Below are 24,945 nucleotides of genomic sequence, written 5' to 3' on the forward strand. Positions count from 1 at the left end.
GCTCCCACGTGTTGAGGCACGACTTAGAGACATAATCGCATTGAAGGCATATGTCGCAAGTTAGGCAATCTTCACAACATCCCATGTGATATAAATAATAAAGGGGAGATAACATAGTTGGCTTACACTCGCCACGTCAATCAAGTACATAAATAACATTACATCATCCAAACACTCATGGCCCGACTACGGCGCCAAAATAAAAGAGAACCCAACATGCGACAACGGTCCCGTTCACCCCCAACTGGGCACCACTACTGATCATCGGGAAAGGAAACATAGTAACGTTGAGAGTCCTCATCGAACTCCCACTTGAGCTCATACGCGTCTCCTGGAGCGGAATCATCAGGCCCTGCATCTGGTGTAATAGTAATCTGTGAGCCACAGGGACTCAGCAATCTCGCACCCTCGCGATCAAGACTATTTAAGCTTGTAGGTAAGGCAAGGTAAATATAGGTGGAGCTGCAGCAAGCCACTAGCAAATATGGTGGCTAACTTATTCGCAAAAGAGAGCGAGAAGAGGAGGCAAAGAACGAGCGAGAAACTAGAGAACAACCTGCGCAAACATTACTCCAACACCGTGTCCACTTCCCGGACTCCACCGAGAAGAGGCCATCACGGTAACACACTCAGTTGATTCATTTTAATTAATTAAGGTTCAAGTTATCTACAACCAGACATTAACAAATTCCCATCTGCCCATAACCGCGGGCACGGCTTTCGAAAGTTCAATCCCTGCAGGGGAGTCCCAACTTAGCCCATGACAAGCTCTCATGGTAAACGAAGGAATAGACCTCCTCCCAAGACGTTCCGATCAGACTCGGTATCTCGGTAATTCAAGACAACTCCGACAATGGTAAAACAAGTCCAGCAACACCGCCCGCTGTGCCGACAAATCCCGATAGGAGCTGCACATATCTCGTTCTCAGGGCACACCAGATAAGCTAAGCGTACGGGAGCCAACGTAACCCAAGTTGCCAAGGGACGGCCCCGCACGGTGCTCTAGGTTGGACCAACACTCAGAGGAGCACTGGCCCGGGGGGGGGGTTAAAATAAGATGACCCTTGCGTCCTCGAAACCCAAGGGAAAGGCTAGGTGGCAAATGGTAAAACCAAGGTTGGGCATTGCTGGAGAAGTTTTATTCAAGGCGGACTGTCAAGGGGTTCCCATTATAACCCAACCGCGTAAGGAACGCAAAATCCGGGAACATAACACCGATATGATGGAAACTAGGGCGGCAAGAGTGGAACAAAACACTAGGCGAGAGGCCGAGCCTTCCACCCTTTACCAAGTATATAGATGCATTAAGATAACAAAGTAATATAATGATATCCCAACAAGTAAATAAATGTTCCAACAAGGAACGGCCTCCAATCTTCACCTGCAACTAGCAACGCTATAAGAGGGGCTGAGCAAAGCGGTAACATAGCCAATCAACGGTTTGCTAGGACAATGGTGGGTTAGAGGTTTGACATGGCAATTTGGGAGGCTTGCAAGCAAATGGTAGGCATCATAGCAATGGCATAGCAAAAGAGCGAGCAAACTAGCATAGCAAGATAGTAGTGATTTCGAGGGTATGATCATCTTGCCTGCACAGTTGTCAGAGTTGACTGGATCCTCAAAAGCAAACTCAACGGGCTCCTCGTTAGCGAACTCGTCGCCCGGCTCTACCCAAACAAGACAAACAAGCAACAAGGATACAATCAACCACGTGCACACTCAAACAACACGGTGCAAGGATGATATGCTATGCGGGATGCGATGCGGGATGCAAAATGCAAGATATGACAGGAAATGCATGAACCTGGCCTCAACTTGGAAAACCAAGTGTGCCACTGGAAATATGAGATGAAATCGCTTGAAAACGATATAAAGAACGCCAGAATCGGAGTTACGGTTTGGAAATGGCAAGCGATTCAAAAATGACACCGGTCTGCGATTTACAGCAAGTAGGCATCTAAATGCAATGAGATGAACATGCTACAGCACCCAAACATGACAACAAAATACATGGCAGGGATGCTTACAAGATTCTTAACAAAGTCTAGCACTGAGCTACGACCAATTCATCCATTAACAGGTTCAAACAAACATGACAAAAATGCAAATGGCAAACAGATCTCAGACTTAGTGAAATTAACACTTGTCTGGAATTTCAGATCAGGTAGCCCTCTTCGGAGCAACAAAACTACATGCTACAGGATCTGAACATGGCAAAGTAAAGCACGGCATGGAGCTACTCAAAGAGCTTATCAGAAGTCCCTTAGTGACCTTGAGCCAAAAGGGATCATAAAATACAATTGCAAGCATGTGAACGTAGCAAAAACATAATCAGTTTTCAGACTTAGTGAAAAACTGACACATGCTGAAATATAACTCAAGTAGGCATGTTTACGAGCTCGATGCACTCACTACGGTGCAAGTCATGGCAAGACAATCATACATCCATCAAGAAGGCACAAAATTCAAGCTAGACATGGCAAGAACAATAGCATAGCATGCACGGATCAACTACAACATCACCGGCAAAATTGCAAACAAGTTGACAATCTGCCCAGATTCACAAAGTAGCAAAAGTAGAGCTCGATTGACTCAAGCTAGGGTGCTCCATAATTGCAAACAAAGACATGGATGAATAGAGCTCTACAATATTAACAAAACTCCCTTACTGATCATCCTCAAAAGAGGCACGGATCACTAGGAAACAACAAGAACATATGGCATCATGAGATGAACAGCTCCAGGACTTGGTGAAATCACTAAGTCCCGGAAAACAGAATTAGCAAGTGCACCACTTTGCAAGCTTGCACAAGTCACCACACACATCCTAAAAATACATGGGTTGCACCTCTGGAAATATGACAAAACCCTTAACAAAACGTATGTAGAGCACACGGGCATATCATGCACACAATAATCATGGCAAAAATGACAGAAGTGCTAAACGGAGTAGCAGATCTGACAATTAACTAAAGTATCCCTCTTCTAACAGCATTTCGGGCATCAAGATGAACTCAAATGAAAATTACGCAATGGAATGAAATGATGTACTCTCTCAGATGAACATTTTGATATGCTATATGCATGAATCGGAGCTACGGATGCAAAGTTACGGCAGGTCAAAGTATGCAACATGGGCTAGGGTTTCTAAGGGAAAAGTTAACCGAGACGAAAATATCCCAGATCCAGATTTGCACACCGATTGAGGTTCACCGGAGGGAGCACTGTTCACGGCGGGGATGGAGCTCGCCGGAGCCGAAGGAGAGGCGGGGAGGCGAGGTGGTGGTGCGGCCGTCGAGGGGCGCGGCGGCGGCGGCCGGCGCGCAGCTCCGGCGAGGCGGCGCGGTAGTGCGGCGCGCTCGGGCGAGCGCGCCGGCGACGAGGCGGCGGAGCGAAGCGGCGAGGAGGCCGGTGCCGGCGGGCGGTGAAGCGGCGAAGAGGCAAGCCGGCGCGGGCGCGGCTCCCACGCGCAGACGCGGGCGGCGGGCGATGCGGGCCGGGGGGGGCCCGCCCCAGGCCTCGCGGGCTGGCGGCGGCGGATGACGGGCGGGGCCACTTGGCGCGATCTGACTGGGCGCGGGGGCGGAGGCGGCTTTGTCCGGCGGCGACGGACGTGTCCGGCCGCGCGGAGATGATTTTTAGGGTTTCGGAGGTAGGAGGAGATCCGAAAATCGGGGGGGGGGGCCTTTAAATAGGCATAGAGGGAGCTAGGAGAGTCCAAATGAGGTGCGGTTTCCGGCCACGCGATCATGATCGAACGCTCTAGACGATGGAGCAGAGTTAGGTGGGTTTTGGGCCAAATTGGAGGGGTGTTGGGCTGCAACACACACGAGGCCTTTTCGGTCCCTCGGTTAACCGTTGGAGTATCAAACGAAGTCCAAATGATACGAAACTTGACAGGCGGTCTACCGGTAGTAAACCAAGGCCGCTTGGCAAGTCTCGGTCCAATCCGGAAATTTTTAATCCCCACACACGAAAGAAAGCTAGAAATGGCCACGGAGGAGAACGAAGCGCCGGAATGCAAAACGGACAACGGGGAAAATGATCGAATGCATGAGATGAACACATATGCAAATGCAATGCACATGATGACATGATATGAGATGCATGACAACGACAACAACACACGGAGACAAAAAACCCAAACCCGAGGAAATAAATATAACTTAACGCCGGAAACGGCAAGAGTTGGAGTACAAATTGGGAAAGTTACATCCGGGGTGTTACATCCTCCCAAGACGTTCCGATCAGACTCGGTATCTCGGTAATTCAAGACAACTCCGACAATGGTAAAACAAGTCCAGCAACACCGCCCGCTGTGCCGACAAATCCCGATAGGAGCTGCACATATTTCGTTCTTAGGGCACACCGGATAAGCTAAGCGTACGGGAGCCAACGTAACCCAAGTTGCCAAGGGACGGCCCCGCACGGTGCTCTAGGTTGGACCAACACTCAGAGGAGCACTGGCCCGGGGGGGTTAAAATAAGATGACCCTTGAGTCCGTGAAACCCAAGGGAAAGGCTAGGTGGCAAATGGTAAAACCAAGGTTTGGCATTGCTGGAGAAGTTTTATTCAAGGCGGACTGTCAAGGGGTTCCCATTATAACCCAACCGCGTAAGGAACGCAAAATCCGGGAACATAACACCGATATGATGGAAACTAGGGCGGCAAGAGTGGAACAAAACACTAGGCGAGAGGCCGAGCCTTCCACCCTTTACCAAGTATATAGATGCATTAAGATAACAAAGTAATATAATGATATCCCAACAAGTAAATAAATGTTCCAACAAGGAACGGCCTCCAATCTTCACCTGCAACTAGCAACGCTATAAGAGGGGCTGAGCAAAGCGGTAACATAGCCAATCAACGGTTTGCTAGGACAATGGTGGGTTAGAGGTTTGACATGGAAATTTGGGAGGCTTGCAAGCAAATGGTAGGCATCGTAGCAATGGCATAGCAAAAGAGCGAGCAAACTAGCATAGCAAGATAGTAGTGATTTCGAGGGTATGATCATCTTGCCTGCACGGTTGTCAGAGTTGACTGGATCCTCAAAAGCAAACTCAACGGGCTCCTCGTTAGCGAACTCGTCGCCCGGCTCTACCCAAACAAGACAAACAAGCAACAAGGATACAATCAACCACGTGCACACTCAAACAACACGGTGCAAGGATGATATGCTATGCGGGATGCGATGCGGGATGCAAAATGCAAGATATGACAGGAAATGCATGAACCTGGCCTCAACTTGGAAAACCAAGTGTGCCACTGGAAATATGAGATGAAATCGCTTGAAAACGATATAAAGAACGCCGGAATCGGAGTTACGGTTTGGAAATGGCAAGCGATTCAAAAATGACACCGGTCTGCGATTTACAGCAAGTAGGCATCTAAATGCAATGAGATGAACATGCTACAGCACCCAAACATGACAACAAAATACATGGCAGGGATGCTTACAAGATTCTTAACAAAGTCTAGCACTGAGCTACGACCAATTCATCCATTAACAGGTTCAAACAAACATGACAAAAATGCAAATGGCAAACAGATCTCAGACTTAGTGAAATTAACACTTGTCTGGAATTTCAGATCAGGTAGCCCTCTTCGGAGCAACAAAACTACATGCTACAGGATCTGAACATGGCAAAGTAAAGCACGGCATGGAGCTACTCAAAGAGCTTATCAGAAGTCCCTTAGTGACCTTGAGCCAAAAGGGATCATAAAATACAATTGCAAGCATGTGAACGTAGCAAAAACATAATCAGTTTTCAGACTTAGTGAAAAACTGACACATGCTGAAATATAACTCAAGTAGGCATGTTTACGAGCTCGATGCACTCACTACGGTGCAAGTCATGGCAAGACAATCATACATCCATCAAGAAGGCACAAAATTCAAGCTAGACATGGCAAGAACAATAGCATAGCATGCACGGATCAACTACAACATCACCGGCAAAATTGCAAACAAGTTGACAATCTGCCCAGATTCACAAAGTAGCAAAAGTAGAGCTCGATTGACTCAAGCTAGGGTGCTCCATAATTGCAAACAAAGACATGGATGAATAGAGCTCTACAATATTAACAAAACTCCCTTACTGATCATCCTCAAAAGAGGCACGGATCACTAGGAAACAACAAGAACATATGGCATCATGAGATGAACAGCTCCAGGACTTGGTGAAATCACTAAGTCCCGGAAAACAGAATTAGCAAGTGCACCACTTTGCAAGCTTGCACAAGTCACCACACACATCCTAAAAATACATGGGTTGCACCTCTGGAAATATGACAAAACCCTTAACAAAACGTATGTAGAGCACACGGGCATATCATGCACACAATAATCATGGCAAAAATGACAGAAGTGCTAAACGGAGTAGCAGATCTGACAATTAACTAAAGTATCCCTCTTCTAACAGCATTTCGGGCATCAAGATGAACTCAAATGAAAATTACGCAATGGAATGAAATGATGTACTCTCTCAGATGAACATTTTGATATGCTATATGCATGAATCGGAGCTACGGATGCAAAGTTACGGCAGGTCAAAGTATGCAACATGGGCTAGGGTTTCTAAGGGAAAAGTTAACCGAGACGAAAATATCCCAGATCCAGATTTGCACACCGATTGAGGTTCACCGGAGGGAGCACTGTTCACGGCGGGGATGGAGCTCGCCGGAGCCGAAGGAGAGGCGGGGAGGCGAGGTGGTGGTGCGGCCGTCGAGGGGCGGGGCGGCGGCGGCCGGCGCGCAGCTCCGGCGAGGCGGCGCGGTAGTGCGGCGCGCTCGGGCGAGCGCGCCGGCGACGAGGCGGCGGAGCGAAGCGGCGAGGAGGCCGGTGCCGGCGGGCGGTGAAGCGGCGAAGAGGCAAGCCGGCGCGGGCGCGGCTCCCACGCGCAGACGCGGGCGGCAGGCGATGCGGGCCGGGGGGGGCCCGCCCCAGGCCTCGCGGGCTGGCGGCGGCGGATGACGGGCGGGGCCACTTGGCGCGATCTGACTGGGCGCGGGGGCGGAGGCGGCTTTGTCCGGCGGCGACGGACGTGTCCGGCCGCGCGGAGATGATTTTTAGGGTTTCGGAGGTAGGAGGAGATCCGAAAATCGGGGGGGGGCCTTTAAATAGGCATAGAGGGAGCTAGGAGAGTCCAAATGAGGTGCGGTTTCCGGCCACGCGATCATGATCGAACGCTCTAGACGATGGAGCAGAGTTAGGTGGGTTTTGGGCCAAATTGGAGGGGTGTTGGGCTGCAACACACACGAGGCCTTTTCGGTCCCTCGGTTAACCGTTGGAGTATCAAACGAAGTCCAAATGATACGAAACTTGACAGGCGGTCTACCGGTAGTAAACCAAGGCCGCTTGGCAAGTCTCGGTCCAATCCGGAAATTTTTAATCCCCACACACGAAAGAAAGCTAGAAATGGCCACGGAGGAGAACGAAGCGCCGGAATGCAAAACGGACAACGGGGAAAATGATCGAATGCATGAGATGAACACATATGCAAATGCAATGCACATGATGACATGATATGAGATGCATGACAACGACAACAACACACGGAGACAAAAAACCCAAACCCGAGGAAATAAATATAACTTAACGCCGGAAACGGCAAGAGTTGGAGTACAAATTGGGAAAGTTACATCCGGGGTGTTACATCCTCCCAAGACGTTCCGATCAGACTCGGTATCTCGGTAATTCAAGACAACTCCGACAATGGTAAAACAAGTCCAGCAACACCGCCCGCTGTGCCGACAAATCCCGATAGGAGCTGCACATATTTCGTTCTTAGGGCACACCGGATAAGCTAAGCGTACGGGAGCCAACGTAACCCAAGTTGCCAAGGGACGGCCCCGCACGGTGCTCTAGGTTGGACCAACACTCAGAGGAGCACTGGCCCGGGGGGGTTAAAATAAGATGACCCTTGAGTCCGTGAAACCCAAGGGAAAGGCTAGGTGGCAAATGGTAAAACCAAGGTTTGGCATTGCTGGAGAAGTTTTATTCAAGGCGGACTGTCAAGGGGTTCCCATTATAACCCAACCGCGTAAGGAACGCAAAATCCGGGAACATAACACCGATATGATGGAAACTAGGGCGGCAAGAGTGGAACAAAACACTAGGCGAGAGGCCGAGCCTTCCACCCTTTACCAAGTATATAGATGCATTAAGATAACAAAGTAATATAATGATATCCCAACAAGTAAATAAATGTTCCAACAAGGAACGGCCTCCAATCTTCACCTGCAACTAGCAACGCTATAAGAGGGGCTGAGCAAAGCGGTAACATAGCCAATCAACGGTTTGCTAGGACAATGGTGGGTTAGAGGTTTGACATGGCAATTTGGGAGGCTTGCAAGCAAATGGTAGGCATCGTAGCAATGGCATAGCAAAAGAGCGAGCAAACTAGCATAGCAAGATAGTAGTGATTTCGAGGGTATGATCATCTTGCCTGCACGGTTGTCAGAGTTGACTGGATCCTCAAAAGCAAACTCAACGGGCTCCTCGTTAGCGAACTCGTCGCCCGGCTCTACCCAAACAAGACAAACAAGCAACAAGGATACAATCAACCACGTGCACACTCAAACAACACGGTGCAAGGATGATATGCTATGCGGGATGCGATGCGGGATGCAAAATGCAAGATATGACAGGAAATGCATGAACCTGGCCTCAACTTGGAAAACCAAGTGTGCCACTGGAAATATGAGATGAAATCGCTTGAAAACGATATAAAGAACGCCGGAATCGGAGTTACGGTTTGGAAATGGCAAGCGATTCAAAAATGACACCGGTCTGCGATTTACAGCAAGTAGGCATCTAAATGCAATGAGATGAACATGCTACAGCACCCAAACATGACAACAAAATACATGGCAGGGATGCTTACAAGATTCTTAACAAAGTCTAGCACTGAGCTACGACCAATTCATCCATTAACAGGTTCAAACAAACATGACAAAAATGCAAATGGCAAACAGATCTCAGACTTAGTGAAATTAACACTTGTCTGGAATTTCAGATCAGGTAGCCCTCTTCGGAGCAACAAAACTACATGCTACAGGATCTGAACATGGCAAAGTAAAGCACGGCATGGAGCTACTCAAAGAGCTTATCAGAAGTCCCTTAGTGACCTTGAGCCAAAAGGGATCATAAAATACAATTGCAAGCATGTGAACGTAGCAAAAACATAATCAGTTTTCAGACTTAGTGAAAAACTGACACATGCTGAAATATAACTCAAGTAGGCATGTTTACGAGCTCGATGCACTCACTACGGTGCAAGTCATGGCAAGACAATCATACATCCATCAAGAAGGCACAAAATGCAAGCTAGACATGGCAAGAACAATAGCATAGCATGCATGGATCAACTACAACATCACCGGCAAAATTGCAAACAAGTTGACAATCTGCCTAGATTCACAAAGTAGTAAAAGTAGAGCTCGATTGACTCAAGCTAGGTTGCTCCATAATTGCAAAATAAGACATGGACGGATAGAGCACTACAATATTAACAAAACTCCCTTACTGATCATCCTCAAAAGAGGCACGGATCACTAGGAAACAACAAGAACATATGGCATCATGAGATGAACAGCTCCAGGACTTGGTGAAATCACTAAGTCCCGGAAAACAGAATTAGCAAGTGCACCACTTTGCAAGCTTGCACAAGTCACCACACACATCCTAAAAATACATGGGTTGCACCTCTGGAAATATGACAAAACCCTTAACAAAACGTATGTAGAGCACACGGGCATATCATGCACACAATAATCATGGCAAAAATGACAGAAGTGCTAAACGGAGTAGCAGATCTGACAATTAACTAAAGTATCCCTCTTCTAACAGCATTTCGGGCATCAAGATGAACTCAAATGAAAATTACGCAATGGAATGAAATGATGTACTCTCTCAGATGAACATTTTGATATGCTATATGCATGAATCGGAGCTACGGATGCAAAGTTACGGCAGGTCAAAGTATGCAACATGGGCTAGGGTTTCTAAGGGAAAAGTTAACCGAGACGAAAATATCCCAGATCCAGATTTGCACACCGATTGAGGTTCACCGGAGGGAGCACTGTTCACGGCGGGGATGGAGCTCGCCGGAGCCGAAGGAGAGGCGGGGAGGCGAGGTGGTGGTGCGGCCGTCGAGGGGCGGGGCGGCGGCGGCCGGCGCGCAGCTCCGGCGAGGCGGCGCGGTAGTGCGGCGCGCTCGGGCGAGCGCGCCGGCGACGAGGCGGCGGAGCGAAGCGGCGAGGAGGCCGGTGCCGGCGGGCGGTGAAGCGGCGAAGAGGCGAGCCGGCGCGGGCGCGGCTCCCACGCGCAGACGCGGGCGGCGGGCGATGCGGGCCGGGGGGGGCCCGCCCCAGGCCTCGCGGGCTGGCGGCGGCGGATGACGGGCGGGGCCACTTGGCGCGATCTGACTGGGCGCGGGGGCGGAGGCGGCTTTGTCCGGCGGCGACGGACGTGTCCGGCCGCGCGGAGATGATTTTTAGGGTTTCGGAGGTAGGAGGAGATCCGAAAATCGGGGGGGGGGGCTTTAAATAGGCATAGAGGGAGCTAGGAGAGTCCAAATGAGGTGCGGTTTCCGGCCACGCGATCATGATCGAACGCTCTAGACGATGGAGCAGAGTTAGGTGGGTTTTGGGCCAAATTGGAGGGGTGTTGGGCTGCAACACACACGAGGCCTTTTCGGTCCCTCGGTTAACCGTTGGAGTATCAAACGAAGTCCAAATGATACGAAACTTGACAGGCGGTCTACCGGTAGTAAACCAAGGCCGCTTGGCAAGTCTCGGTCCAATCCGGAAATTTTTAATCCCCACACACGAAAGAAAGCTAGAAATGGCCACGGAGGAGAACGAAGCGCCGGAATGCAAAACGGACAACGGGGAAAATGATCGAATGCATGAGATGAACACATATGCAAATGCAATGCACATGATGACATGATATGAGATGCATGACAACGACAACAACACACGGAGACAAAAAACCCAAACCCGAGGAAATAAATATAACTTAACGCCGGAAACGGCAAGAGTTGGAGTACAAATTGGGAAAGTTACATCCGGGGTGTTACATCCTCCCAAGACGTTCCGATCAGACTCGGTATCTCGGTAATTCAAGACAACTCCGACAATGGTAAAACAAGTCCAGCAACACCGCCCGCTGTGCCGACAAATCCCGATAGGAGCTGCACATATTTCGTTCTTAGGGCACACCGGATAAGCTAAGCGTACGGGAGCCAACGTAACCCAAGTTGCCAAGGGACGGCCCCGCACGGTGCTCTAGGTTGGACCAACACTCAGAGGAGCACTGGCCCGGGGGGGTTAAAATAAGATGACCCTTGAGTCCGTGAAACCCAAGGGAAAGGCTAGGTGGCAAATGGTAAAACCAAGGTTTGGCATTGCTGGAGAAGTTTTATTCAAGGCGGACTGTCAAGGGGTTCCCATTATAACCCAACCGCGTAAGGAACGCAAAATCCGGGAACATAACACCGATATGATGGAAACTAGGGCGGCAAGAGTGGAACAAAACACTAGGCGAGAGGCCGAGCCTTCCACCCTTTACCAAGTATATAGATGCATTAAGATAACAAAGTAATATAATGATATCCCAACAAGTAAATAAATGTTCCAACAAGGAACGGCCTCCAATCTTCACCTGCAACTAGCAACGCTATAAGAGGGGCTGAGCAAAGCGGTAACATAGCCAATCAACGGTTTGCTAGGACAATGGTGGGTTAGAGGTTTGACATGGCAATTTGGGAGGCTTGCAAGCAAATGGTAGGCATCGTAGCAATGGCATAGCAAAAGAGCGAGCAAACTAGCATAGCAAGATAGTAGTGATTTCGAGGGTATGATCATCTTGCCTGCACGGTTGTCAGAGTTGACTGGATCCTCAAAAGCAAACTCAACGGGCTCCTCGTTAGCGAACTCGTCGCCCGGCTCTACCCAAACAAGACAAACAAGCAACAAGGATACAATCAACCACGTGCACACTCAAACAACACGGTGCAAGGATGATATGCTATGCGGGATGCGATGCGGGATGCAAAATGCAAGATATGACAGGAAATGCATGAACCTGGCCTCAACTTGGAAAACCAAGTGTGCCACTGGAAATATGAGATGAAATCGCTTGAAAACGATATAAAGAACGCCGGAATCGGAGTTACGGTTTGGAAATGGCAAGCGATTCAAAAATGACACCGGTCTGCGATTTACAGCAAGTAGGCATCTAAATGCAATGAGATGAACATGCTACAGCACCCAAACATGACAACAAAATACATGGCAGGGATGCTTACAAGATTCTTAACAAAGTCTAGCACTGAGCTACGACCAATTCATCCATTAACAGGTTCAAACAAACATGACAAAAATGCAAATGGCAAACAGATCTCAGACTTAGTGAAATTAACACTTGTCTGGAATTTCAGATCAGGTAGCCCTCTTCGGAGCAACAAAACTACATGCTACAGGATCTGAACATGGCAAAGTAAAGCACGGCATGGAGCTACTCAAAGAGCTTATCAGAAGTCCCTTAGTGACCTTGAGCCAAAAGGGATCATAAAATACAATTGCAAGCATGTGAACGTAGCAAAAACATAATCAGTTTTCAGACTTAGTGAAAAACTGACACATGCTGAAATATAACTCAAGTAGGCATGTTTACGAGCTCGATGCACTCACTACGGTGCAAGTCATGGCAAGACAATCATACATCCATCAAGAAGGCACAAAATGCAAGCTAGACATGGCAAGAACAATAGCATAGCATGCACGGATCAACTACAACATCACCGGCAAAATTGCAAACAAGTTGACAATCTGCCTAGATTCACAAAGTAGTAAAAGTAGAGCTCGATTGACTCAAGCTAGGTTGCTCCATAATTGCAAAATAAGACATGGACGGATAGAGCACTACAATATTAACAAAACTCCCTTACTGATCATCCTCAAAAGAGGCACGGATCACTAGGAAACAACAAGAACATATGGCATCATGAGATGAACAGCTCCAGGACTTGGTGAAATCACTAAGTCCCGGAAAACAGAATTAGCAAGTGCACCACTTTGCAAGCTTGCACAAGTCACCACACACATCCTAAAAATACATGGGTTGCACCTCTGGAAATATGACAAAACCCTTAACAAAACGTATGTAGAGCACACGGGCATATCATGCACACAATAATCATGGCAAAAATGACAGAAGTGCTAAACGGAGTAGCAGATCTGACAATTAACTAAAGTATCCCTCTTCTAACAGCATTTCGGGCATCAAGATGAACTCAAATGAAAATTACGCAATGGAATGAAATGATGTACTCTCTCAGATGAACATTTTGATATGCTATATGCATGAATCGGAGCTACGGATGCAAAGTTACGGCAGGTCAAAGTATGCAACATGGGCTAGGGTTTCTAAGGGAAAAGTTAACCGAGACGAAAATATCCCAGATCCAGATTTGCACACCGATTGAGGTTCACCGGAGGGAGCACTGTTCACGGCGGGGATGGAGCTCGCCGGAGCCGAAGGAGAGGCGGGGAGGCGAGGTGGTGGTGCGGCCGTCGAGGGGCGGGGCGGCGGCGGCCGGCGCGCAGCTCCGGCGAGGCGGCGCGGTAGTGCGGCGCGCTCGGGCGAGCGCGCCGGCGACGAGGCGGCGGAGCGAAGCGGCGAGGAGGCCGGTGCCGGCGGGCGGTGAAGCGGCGAAGAGGCGAGCCGGCGCGGGCGCGGCTCCCACGCGCAGACGCGGGCGGCGGGCGATGCGGGCCGGGGGGGGCCCGCCCCAGGCCTCGCGGGCTGGCGGCGGCGGATGACGGGCGGGGCCACTTGGCGCGATCTGACTGGGCGCGGGGGCGGAGGCGGCTTTGTCCGGCGGCGACGGACGTGTCCGGCCGCGCGGAGATGATTTTTAGGGTTTCGGAGGTAGGAGGAGATCCGAAAATCGGGGGGGGGGGGCTTTAAATAGGCATAGAGGGAGCTAGGAGAGTCCAAATGAGGTGCGGTTTCCGGCCACGCGATCATGATCGAACGCTCTAGACGATGGAGCAGAGTTAGGTGGGTTTTGGGCCAAATTGGAGGGGTGTTGGGCTGCAACACACACGAGGCCTTTTCGGTCCCTCGGTTAACCGTTGGAGTATCAAACGAAGTCCAAATGATACGAAACTTGACAGGCGGTCTACCGGTAGTAAACCAAGGCCGCTTGGCAAGTCTCGGTCCAATCCGGAAATTTTTAATCCCCACACACGAAAGAAAGCTAGAAATGGCCACGGAGGAGAACGAAGCGCCGGAATGCAAAACGGACAACGGGGAAAATGATCGAATGCATGAGATGAACACATATGCAAATGCAATGCACATGATGACATGATATGAGATGCATGACAACGACAACAACACACGGAGACAAAAAACCCAAACCCGAGGAAATAAATATAACTTAACGCCGGAAACGGCAAGAGTTGGAGTACAAATTGGGAAAGTTACATCCGGGGTGTTACATCCTCCCAAGACGTTCCGATCAGACTCGGTATCTCGGTAATTCAAGACAACTCCGACAATGGTAAAACAAGTCCAGCAACACCGCCCGCTGTGCCGACAAATCCCGATAGGAGCTGCACATATTTCGTTCTTAGGGCACACCGGATAAGCTAAGCGTACGGGAGCCAACGTAACCCAAGTTGCCAAGGGACGGCCCCGCACGGTGCTCTAGGTTGGACCAACACTCAGAGGAGCACTGGCCCGGGGGGGTTAAAATAAGATGACCCTTGAGTCCGTGAAACCCAAGGGAAAGGCTAGGTGGCAAATGGTAAAACCAAGGTTTGGCATTGCTGGAGAAGTTTTATTCAAGGCGGACTGTCAAGGGGTTCCCATTATAACCCAACCGCGTAAGGAACGCAAAATCCGGGAACATAACACCGATATGATGGAAACTAGGGCGGCAAGAGTGGAACAAAACACTAGGCGAGAGGCCGAGCCTTCCACCCTTTACCAAGTATATAGATGCATTAAGATAACAAAGTAATATAATGATATCCCAACAAGTAAATAAATGTTCCAACAAGGAACGGCCTCCAATCTTCACCTGCAACTAGCAACGCTATAAGAGGGGCTGAGCAAAGCGGTAACATAGCCAATCAACGGTTTGCTAGGACAATGGTGGGTTAGAGGTTTGACATGGCAATTTGGGAGGCTTGCAAGCAAATGGTAGGCATCGTAGCAATGGCATAGCAAAAGAGCGAGCAAACTAGCATAGCAAGATAGTAGTGATTTCGAGGGTATGATCATCTTGCCTGCACGGTTGTCAGAGTTGACTGGATCCTCAAAAGCAAACTCAACGGGCTCCTCGTTAGCGAACTCGTCGCCCGGCTCTACCCAAACAAGACAAACAAGCAACAAGGATACAATCAACCACGTGCACACTCAAACAACACGGTGCAAGGATGATATGCTATGCGGGATGCGATGCGGGATGCAAAATGCAAGATATGACAGGAAATGCATGAACCTGGCCTCAACTTGGAAAACCAAGTGTGCCACTGGAAATATGAGATGAAATCGCTTGAAAACGATATAAAGAACGCCGGAATCGGAGTTACGGTTTGGAAATGGCAAGCGATTCAAAAATGACACCGGTCTGCGATTTACAGCAAGTAGGCATCTAAATGCAATGAGATGAACATGCTACAGCACCCAAACATGACAACAAAATACATGGCAGGGATGCTTACAAGATTCTTAACAAAGTCTAGCACTGAGCTACGACCAATTCATCCATTAACAGGTTCAAACAAACATGACAAAAATGCAAATGGCAAACAGATCTCAGACTTAGTGAAATTAACACTTGTCTGGAATTTCAGATCAGGTAGCCCTCTTCGGAGCAACAAAACTACATGCTACAGGATCTGAACATGGCAAAGTAAAGCACGGCATGGAGCTACTCAAAGAGCTTATCAGAAGTCCCTTAGTGACCTTGAGCCAAAAGGGATCATAAAATACAATTGCAAGCATGTGAACGTAGCAAAAACATAATCAGTTTTCAGACTTAGTGAAAAACTGACACATGCTGAAATATAACTCAAGTAGGCATGTTTACGAGCTCGATGCACTCACTACGGTGCAAGTCATGGCAAGACAATCATACATCCATCAAGAAGGCACAAAATGCAAGCTAGACATGGCAAGAACAATAGCATAGCATGCACGGATCAACTACAACATCACCGGCAAAATTGCAAACAAGTTGACAATCTGCCTAGATTCACAAAGTAGTAAAAGTAGAGCTCGATTGACTCAAGCTAGGTTGCTCCATAATTGCAAAATAAGACATGGACGGATAGAGCACTACAATATTAACAAAACTCCCTTACTGATCATCCTCAAAAGAGGCACGGATCACTAGGAAACAACAAGAACATATGGCATCATGAGATGAACAGCTCCAGGACTTGGTGAAATCACTAAGTCCCGGAAAACAGAATTAGCAAGTGCACCACTTTGCAAGCTTGCACAAGTCACCACACACATCCTAAAAATACATGGGTTGCACCTCTGGAAATATGACAAAACCCTTAACAAAACGTATGTAGAGCACACGGGCATATCATGCACACAATAATCATGGCAAAAATGACAGAAGTGCTAAACGGAGTAGCAGATCTGACAATTAACTAAAGTATCCCTCTTCTAACAGCATTTCGGGCATCAAGATGAACTCAAATGAAAATTACGCAATGGAATGAAATGATGTACTCTCTCAGATGAACATTTTGATATGCTATATGCATGAATCGGAGCTACGGATGCAAAGTTACGGCAGGTCAAAGTATGCAACATGGGCTAGGGTTTCTAAGGGAAAAGTTAACCGAGACGAAAATATCCCAGATCCAGATTTGCACACCGATTGAGGTTCACCGGAGGGAGCACTGTTCACGGCGGGGATGGAGCTCGCCGGAGCCGAAGGAGAGGCGGGGAGGCGAGGTGGTGGTGCGGCCGTCGAGGGGCGGGGCGGCGGCGGCCGGCGCGCAGCTCCGGCGAGGCGGCGCGGTAGTGCGGCGCGCTCGGGCGAGCGCGCCGGCGACGAGGCGGCGGAGCGAAGCGGCGAGGAGGCCGGTGCCGGCGGGCGGTGAAGCGGCGAAGAGGCGAGCCGGCGCGGGCGCGGCTCCCACGCGCAGACGCGGGCGGCGGGCGATGCGGGCCGGGGGGGGCCCGCCCCAGGCCTCGCGGGCTGGCGGCGGCGGATGACGGGCGGGGCCACTTGGCGCGATCTGACTGGGCGCGGGGGCGGAGGCGGCTTTGTCCGGCGGCGACGGACGTGTCCGGCCGCGCGGAGATGATTTTTAGGGTTTCGGAGGTAGGAGGAGATCCGAAAATCGGGGGGGGGGGGGCTTTAAATAGGCATAGAGGGAGCTAGGAGAGTCCAAATGAGGTGCGGTTTCCGGCCACGCGATCATGATCGAACGCTCTAGACGATGGAGCAGAGTTAGGTGGGTTTTGGGCCAAATTGGAGGGGTGTTGGGCTGCAACACACACGAGGCCTTTTCGGTCCCTCGGTTAACCGTTGGAGTATCAAACGAAGTCCAAATGATACGAAACTTGACAGGCGGTCTACCGGTAGTAAACCAAGGCCGCTTGGCAAGTCTCGGTCCAATCCGGAAATTTTTAATCCCCACACACGAAAGAAAGCTAGAAATGGCCACGGAGGAGAACGAAGCGCCGGAATGCAAAACGGACAACGGGGAAAATGATCGAATGCATGAGATGAACACATATGCAAATGCAATGCACATGATGACATGATATGAGATGCATGACAACGACAACAACACACGGAGACAAAAAACCCAAACCCGAGGAAATAAATATAACTTAACGCCGGAAACGGCAAGAGTTGGAGTACAAATTGGGAAAGTTACATCCGGGGTGTTACATCCTCCCAAGACGTTCCGATCAGACTCGGTATCTCGGTAATTCAAGACAACTCCGACAATGGTAAAACAAGTCCAGCAACACCGCCCGCTGTGCCGACAAATCCCGATAGGAGCTGCACATATTTCGTTCTTAGGGCACACCGGATAAGCTAAGCGTACGGGAGCCAACGTAACCCAAGTTGCCAAGGGACGGCCCCGCACGGTGCTCTAGGTTGGACCAACACTCAGAGGAGCACTGGCCCGGGGGGGTTAAAATAAGATGACCCTTGAGTCCGTGAAACCCAAGGGAAAGGCTAGGTGGCAAATGGTAAAACCAAGGTTTGGCATTGCTGGAGAAGTTTTATTCAAGGCGGACTGTCAAGGGGTTCCCATTATAACCCAACCGCGTAAGGAACGCAAAATCCGGGAACATAACACCGATATGATGGAAACTAGGGCGGCAAGAGTGGAACAAAACACTAGGCGAGAGGCCGAGCCTTCCACCCTTTACCAAGTATATAGATGCATTAAGATAACAAAGTAATATAATGATATCCCAACAAGTAAATAAATGTTCCAACAAGGAACGGCCTCCAATCTTCACCTGCAACTAGCAACGCTATAAGAGGGGCTGAGCAAAGCGGTAACATAGCCAATCAACGGTTTGCTAGGACAATGGTGGGTTAGAGGTTTGACATGGCAATTTGGGAGGCTTGCAAGCAAATGGTAGGCATCGTAGCAATGGCATAGCAAAAGAGCGAGCAAACTAGCATAGCAAGATAGTAGTGATTTCGAGGGTATGATCATCTTGCCTGCACGGTTGTCAGAGTTGACTGGATCCTCAAAAGCAAACTCAACGGGCTCCTCGTTAGCGAACTCGTCGCCCGGCTCTACCCAAACAAGACAAACAAGCAACAAGGATACAATCAACCACGTGCACACTCAAACAACACGGTGCAAGGATGATATGCTATGCGGGATGCGATGCGGGATGCAAAATGCAAGATATGACAGGAAATGCATGAACCTGGCCTCAACTTGGAAAACCAAGTGTGCCACTGGAAATATGAGATGAAATCGCTTGAAAACGATATAAAGAACGCCGGAATCGGAGTTACGGTTTGGAAATGGCAAGCGATTCAAAAATGACACCGGTCTGCGATTTACAGCAAGTAGGCATCTAAATGCAATGAGATGAACATGCTACAGCACCCAAACATGACAACAAAATACATGGCAGGGATGCTTACAAGATTCTTAACAAAGTCTAGCACTGAGCTACGACCAATTCATCCATTAACAGGTTCAAACAAACATGACAAAAATGCAAATGGCAAACAGATCTCAGACTTAGTGAAATTAACACTTGTCTGGAATTTCAGATCAGGTAGCCCTCTTCGGAGCAACAAAACTACATGCTACAGGATCTGAACATGGCAAAGTAAAGCACGGCATGGAGCTACTCAAAGAGCTTATCAGAAGTCCCTTAGTGACCTTGAGCCAAAAGGGATCATAAAATACAATTGCAAGCATGTGAACGTAGCAAAAACATAATCAGTTTTCAGACTTAGTGAAAAACTGACACATGCTGAAATATAACTCAAGTAGGCATGTTTACGAGCTCGATGCACTCACTACGGTGCAAGTCATGGCAAGACAATCATACATCCATCAAGAAGGCACAAAATGCAAGCTAGACATGGCAAGAACAATAGCATAGCATGCACGGATCAACTACAACATCACCGGCAAAATTGCAAACAAGTTGACAATCTGCCTAGATTCACAAAGTAGTAAAAGTAGAGCTCGATTGACTCAAGCTAGGTTGCTCCATAATTGCAAAATAAGACATGGACGGATAGAGCACTACAATATTAACAAAACTCCCTTACTGATCATCCTCAAAAGAGGCACGGATCACTAGGAAACAACAAGAACATATGGCATCATGAGATGAACAGCTCCAGGACTTGGTGAAATCACTAAGTCCCGGAAAACAGAATTAGCAAGTGCACCCCTTTGCAAGCTTGCACAAGTCACCACACACATCCTAAAAATACATGGGTTGCACCTCTGGAAAGACGACAAAACTCTTAACAAAACATATGTAGAGCACACGGGCATATCATGCACACAATAATCATGGCAAAAATAACAAAAGTGCTAAACGGAGTAGCAGATCTGACAATTAACTAAAGTATCCCTCTTCTAACAGCATTTCGGGCATCAATATGAACTCAAATGATAATGATGCAATGGAATGAAATGATGTACTCTCTGAGATGAACATTTTGATATGCTATATGCATGAATTGGAGCTACGGATGCAAAGTTATGGCAGGTCAAAGTATGCAACATGGGCTAGGGTTTCTGAGGGAAAAGTCAACCGAGACGAAAATATCCCAGATCCAGATTTGCACGCCGATCGAGGTTCACCAGAGGGAGCACTGTTCACGGCGGGGATGGAGCTCGCCGGAGCCGAAGGAGAGGCGGGGAGGCGAGGTGGTGGTGCGGCCGTCGAGGGGCGGGGCGGCGGCGGCCGGCGCGCAGCTCCGGCGAGGCGGCGCGGTGGTGCGGCGGGCTCGGGCGATCTCGCCAGCGACGAGGCGGCGGAGCGAAGCGGCGAGGAGGCCGGTGCCGGCGGGCGGCGGAGCGGCGAAGAGGCCGGCCGGCGCGGGCCCGGCTCCCATGCACGGACGCGGGCGGCGGGCGATGCGGGCCGGGTGGGCCCGCCCCGGGCCTCGCGGGTTGGTGGCGGCGGATGCCGGGCGGGGCCACTTGGCACGATCTGACTGGGCGCGGGTGCGGCGGCGGCTTTGTCCGGCAGCGACGGACGTGTCCGGCCGCGCGGAGATGATTTTTAGGGTTTCAGAGGTAGGAGGAGATCCGAAAATCGGGGGGGCTTTAAATAGGCATAGAGGGAGCTAGGAGAGTCCAAATGAGGTGCGGTTTTTGGCCACGTGATCGTGATCGAACGCTCTAGACGATGGAGCAGAGTTAGGTGGGTTTTGGGCCAAATTGGAGGGGTGTTGGGCTGCAACACACACGAGGCATTTTCGGTACCTCGGTTAACCGTTGGAGTATCAAACGAAGTCCAAATGATACGAAACTTGACAGGCGGTCTACCGGTAGTAAACCAAGGCCGCTTGGCAAGTCTCGGTCCAATCCGGAAATGTTTAATCCCCACACACGAAAGAAAGCTAGAAATGGCCACCGGAGGAGAACGAAGCGCCGGAATGCAAAACGGACAACGGGGAAAATGCTCAAATGCATGAGATGAACACGTATGCAAATGCAATGCACATGATGACATGATATGAGATGCATGACAACGACAACAACACACGGAGACAAAAAACCCGAACCCGAGGAAATAAATATAACTTAACGCCGGAAACGGCAAGAGTTGGAGTACAAATTGGGAAAGTTACATCCGGGGTGTTACACGATGGTAGGAAAACTTTCCCCCTCCCTCTCCCCCCCTCGGAGATGGACGTCCCATCCCCTCCCCCGCCCGTGTCAGCTGAATTTAGAAGAGAGACGTGGATGGCTGGATGGGGAGTTGTAGCATGGATTCCAAGAACTTTGTTGACAGTGTGAGGTCGGTCGAGTGTTAGTATAGTATTACTACTAGTACTTGGAGCACTCCATACTCTAGTACGGATGTTGTCAGTACTCCACTAGCTAGCACTACTACTCCTACTACTATTGGACAGGGAGCTTAAAAAAGTTACTATTGGACTAGCTAAATGTGGCGAAATCCTAGTAGGAAGAGCATGCGCGAGAACACGCATTCACGTGTTTGAATACAAATTGGAAACCATTTCTGTTTGAATACAAATCTAGGAGTACATATGAATCTAACAATATTGATTGGGCATTGTCGAATGTTGATACCTTTTTCTGTAAGTTTGATCAAAGTAGAGATACTTTGACTACACACAAAACTTATATGTAAACTAAGAAGGATCGGAGGGAGTATATTGTACGTTCAAAAGAGAAACGAACATTGATTGCCCTTTATATATGATTTGTTGATGCTATGATCACCAGTTCAAAAATTTGAATCTGCCTTAGGTTGAATTCTAATTGTTCAAGCTTTTTTAGGGATTCAAATACCATGTGCCTTCTTATGCATAAAACGTTTTTTCTTTGACGCACCATCTCTTTGTATCACACATGCGCCGACTCGATCTCTATCGGTTTCATCTCGAGGTCTCTCTCTCCCTCCCTCTCCTTCTCTCTCTCTCTGTCTCTCTCCCCCGCACACACACATACCACCTCTGTTCCTCTTTGTGCATCTCACACATAAGTAATCTCTCGAGGTATCCGGATTGTATCTCGCTCGTCAGGTCGCTCATCGACACACACCTAGGTCACTCTACCGTGCATTAATTGTAACCAAGCCTTTAATCTATCTTTTTAAGCATACATTCATATTTCTCTCTGCCCCTCTCTAGATCGGTCCTCTGGACCCACCCTAGTCCTCTTTTAATCGATCCATAGCTAGATAGTACACGACCGACGCGCGCACACAAAAACACTCCCCCTTCTCTCCACCCCACACAATCATTTCTATCATAGAAACACACTAACCCTTCATCTCCTTGCACGACACACACTCGATCTATCAACATCTATCGATCTTGTCAAGATGTGTTGGGTCATGAACCAAATGGGATGTCAAAACTAAGATGGGAAGCGACACGTAGTCGAGGCAAGGTGATACTTTAAATGAACTATTTGTTTGTATGCATGTCGGACAAATTACAACATTGGAAATATAGGCATGGTCTAGGCCCACATGCAAATGACACTAGGAAGATTGTTCAGATGAGGCATGCGGGAGGATGGAGTCGACCGGAGGGCGGCATGATCGCTGGAGAAGAGGGTTGGAGAGTAATGAGAAAGAAGCGAAGCCACATGATTATACTTGTACAGCTCAAAAAACTGACCTAAGTAACTACTATTTTTGCAAGATACTTACATAGTACTCCCTCCACACCGATGCATAAGTTATCTTACGATATCGAAATTTATCCCAAAACACTTAGGTGTGGTGCATTAACTCCCACTTCGTTTCTTGTGTTTTGACATGAACAAAGGGATCAACCAATAAGAGGTGTGAGGGGTGTATGTTTTTAATGACTTTAGACTACCTAACACGGCATGCAGTGGTCAATTTATTTCATGCAATGACACTAATTAGCAAATAAACAAAGTTATTTACCTAAAACTACCACACTTGGGGCTAGGGTAACAACTTCGTACTGTACCACATTTGAACTAGGGCACAAATACCACTAGTTCTATGATGCTTAATGTGGAGCACTAACGCTCCAATTTGGTCAGGAAAATAGGGAAACCGACAGGTGGGGCCCACCTATCAGGATGACATGGCGAAGGCTAGTCCAATGGAGGAGCTGGCCCACAACCTCCTCGCCACCGCCAACCGTTCATATGCGTCGTGGGGGCCAGCAACGTGGCGCAGCTATCGCACCACCTCTGGACACGGCGACCAAAGTGAGCGACACACTCATCGTCGCTAGACACGCTCGGCTTTAAGGTGCCGAAGGTGGCACTACCGCTGTGGTATGAAAAGAAGATCAACACCCGGCTCGTCGAGAATGCACGGGGCTATACTAGGCTGGCTAGAGGTGAGGTTCCTACTTCATATATGCTTTCGGTGTTACGCTCTAGTAGTACAAGTGTTTGGTTTACAAGTTCGAAATGAAAAGGCGATACACTGACGGCACCCGTGTCGCATTCAAGTCGCACCCCGAGACGGTTGGTATGGCATGCTGCTGACCCAAGGGAACACGGGGCGTCTTGCTTTTTCAATAACGTGTGGGGTCGCATGTGAGCAAAGGGCATCTCCAACGTTGCCACGCCCGCAGCTGACTAACCTGGCCCACAAAAAAAACTTCGTCCCTCGTGCGCGTGCATTCCCAGCCGGTGCCAACTGCCCGCATTCATGCCATCCGTCCATATGCCATCATTAAGTAGGCTTGCCGCCCAAGGAACCAACTCCGGCGACTCATTGACGCACCCGGACGCTTGGCCTCACCGAAATGCACTACTTAAAGCGGCAACACCAAGCTAAACTCCACACCAGAGCGGATCCTCCTACCTAGCACCACACACGCCATGACGGCGAGCAGGAACGCTCTGCGGGAGAGCTTGTCTTGGGGAATGAAGCTCAAGGTCTGTCGAATTTCAGGTTCCGGCAGACCCTTGAGGTTCGAACACTGGGGTGCGCGCGGAGATCTCTCCCCTACCGATCTACGTCCAATCTCCTCGCGTGATCTTAGCTGGAAACAACGAACAACACAAGGGACACGAGGTTTATACTGGTTCGGGCCACCGTTGTGGTGTAATACCCTACTCCAGTGTGTGGTGTGGTGGATTGCCTCAGGGGCTGCTGATGAACAGTACAAGGGAAGAACAGCCTCGCGAGAGGTGTTCTTGAGCTGGTGCGATGAACTGCTAGGGTGAGTTCAGTCGCCTCTCACTCTCTCTATGCTAGGGCTCTACCAGATTTCTAGATGTCCCTCTACTCTGTGTGGCTAGTTCTACTTATAGAGGCCCTAGGCCTCTCCCCAAATAATGAGCGGGAAGGGCGCCAACAATTGGCCATTTTGAAGGGGAACATCTAGTACAAGTTATCCTGACCAAAGGTGGTCTTCGGCTACCAAAAGCTCTGGTGATGACGCTGTCTTGGGCTCCACGGTGACCTCCGTCCTGCCGCTCTGCTGGTCTTGGTCTCATTGCACCGGAATGGTAACCTTTGCCCAATGCCTTGGCCTGTGCTTGCCCCCTTTGCACCAAAGGGGAAACAAGGACACTTCGCAGGCCGACGCCCACCTGGTGCCCGCCTGGTCTCGAACGTCATGGCTTGCGTCACGGGCTCCTCGCGAGGTACCCCTGCCTTGATCTCTCCGCCTCCTCGCGAGCCTGCCTGATGAGGCTACCTCTGAGGAAGCTTCCTGTCGTCCGCCCCGCGAGGCTTGGCCCCTCGCG

This window comes from Triticum urartu, chromosome 2A, assembly GCF_056163025.1.
Source record: "Triticum urartu cultivar PI428250 chromosome 2A, HENAU_Tu73, whole genome shotgun sequence".
NCBI lineage: Eukaryota > Viridiplantae > Streptophyta > Magnoliopsida > Poales > Poaceae > Triticum > Triticum urartu.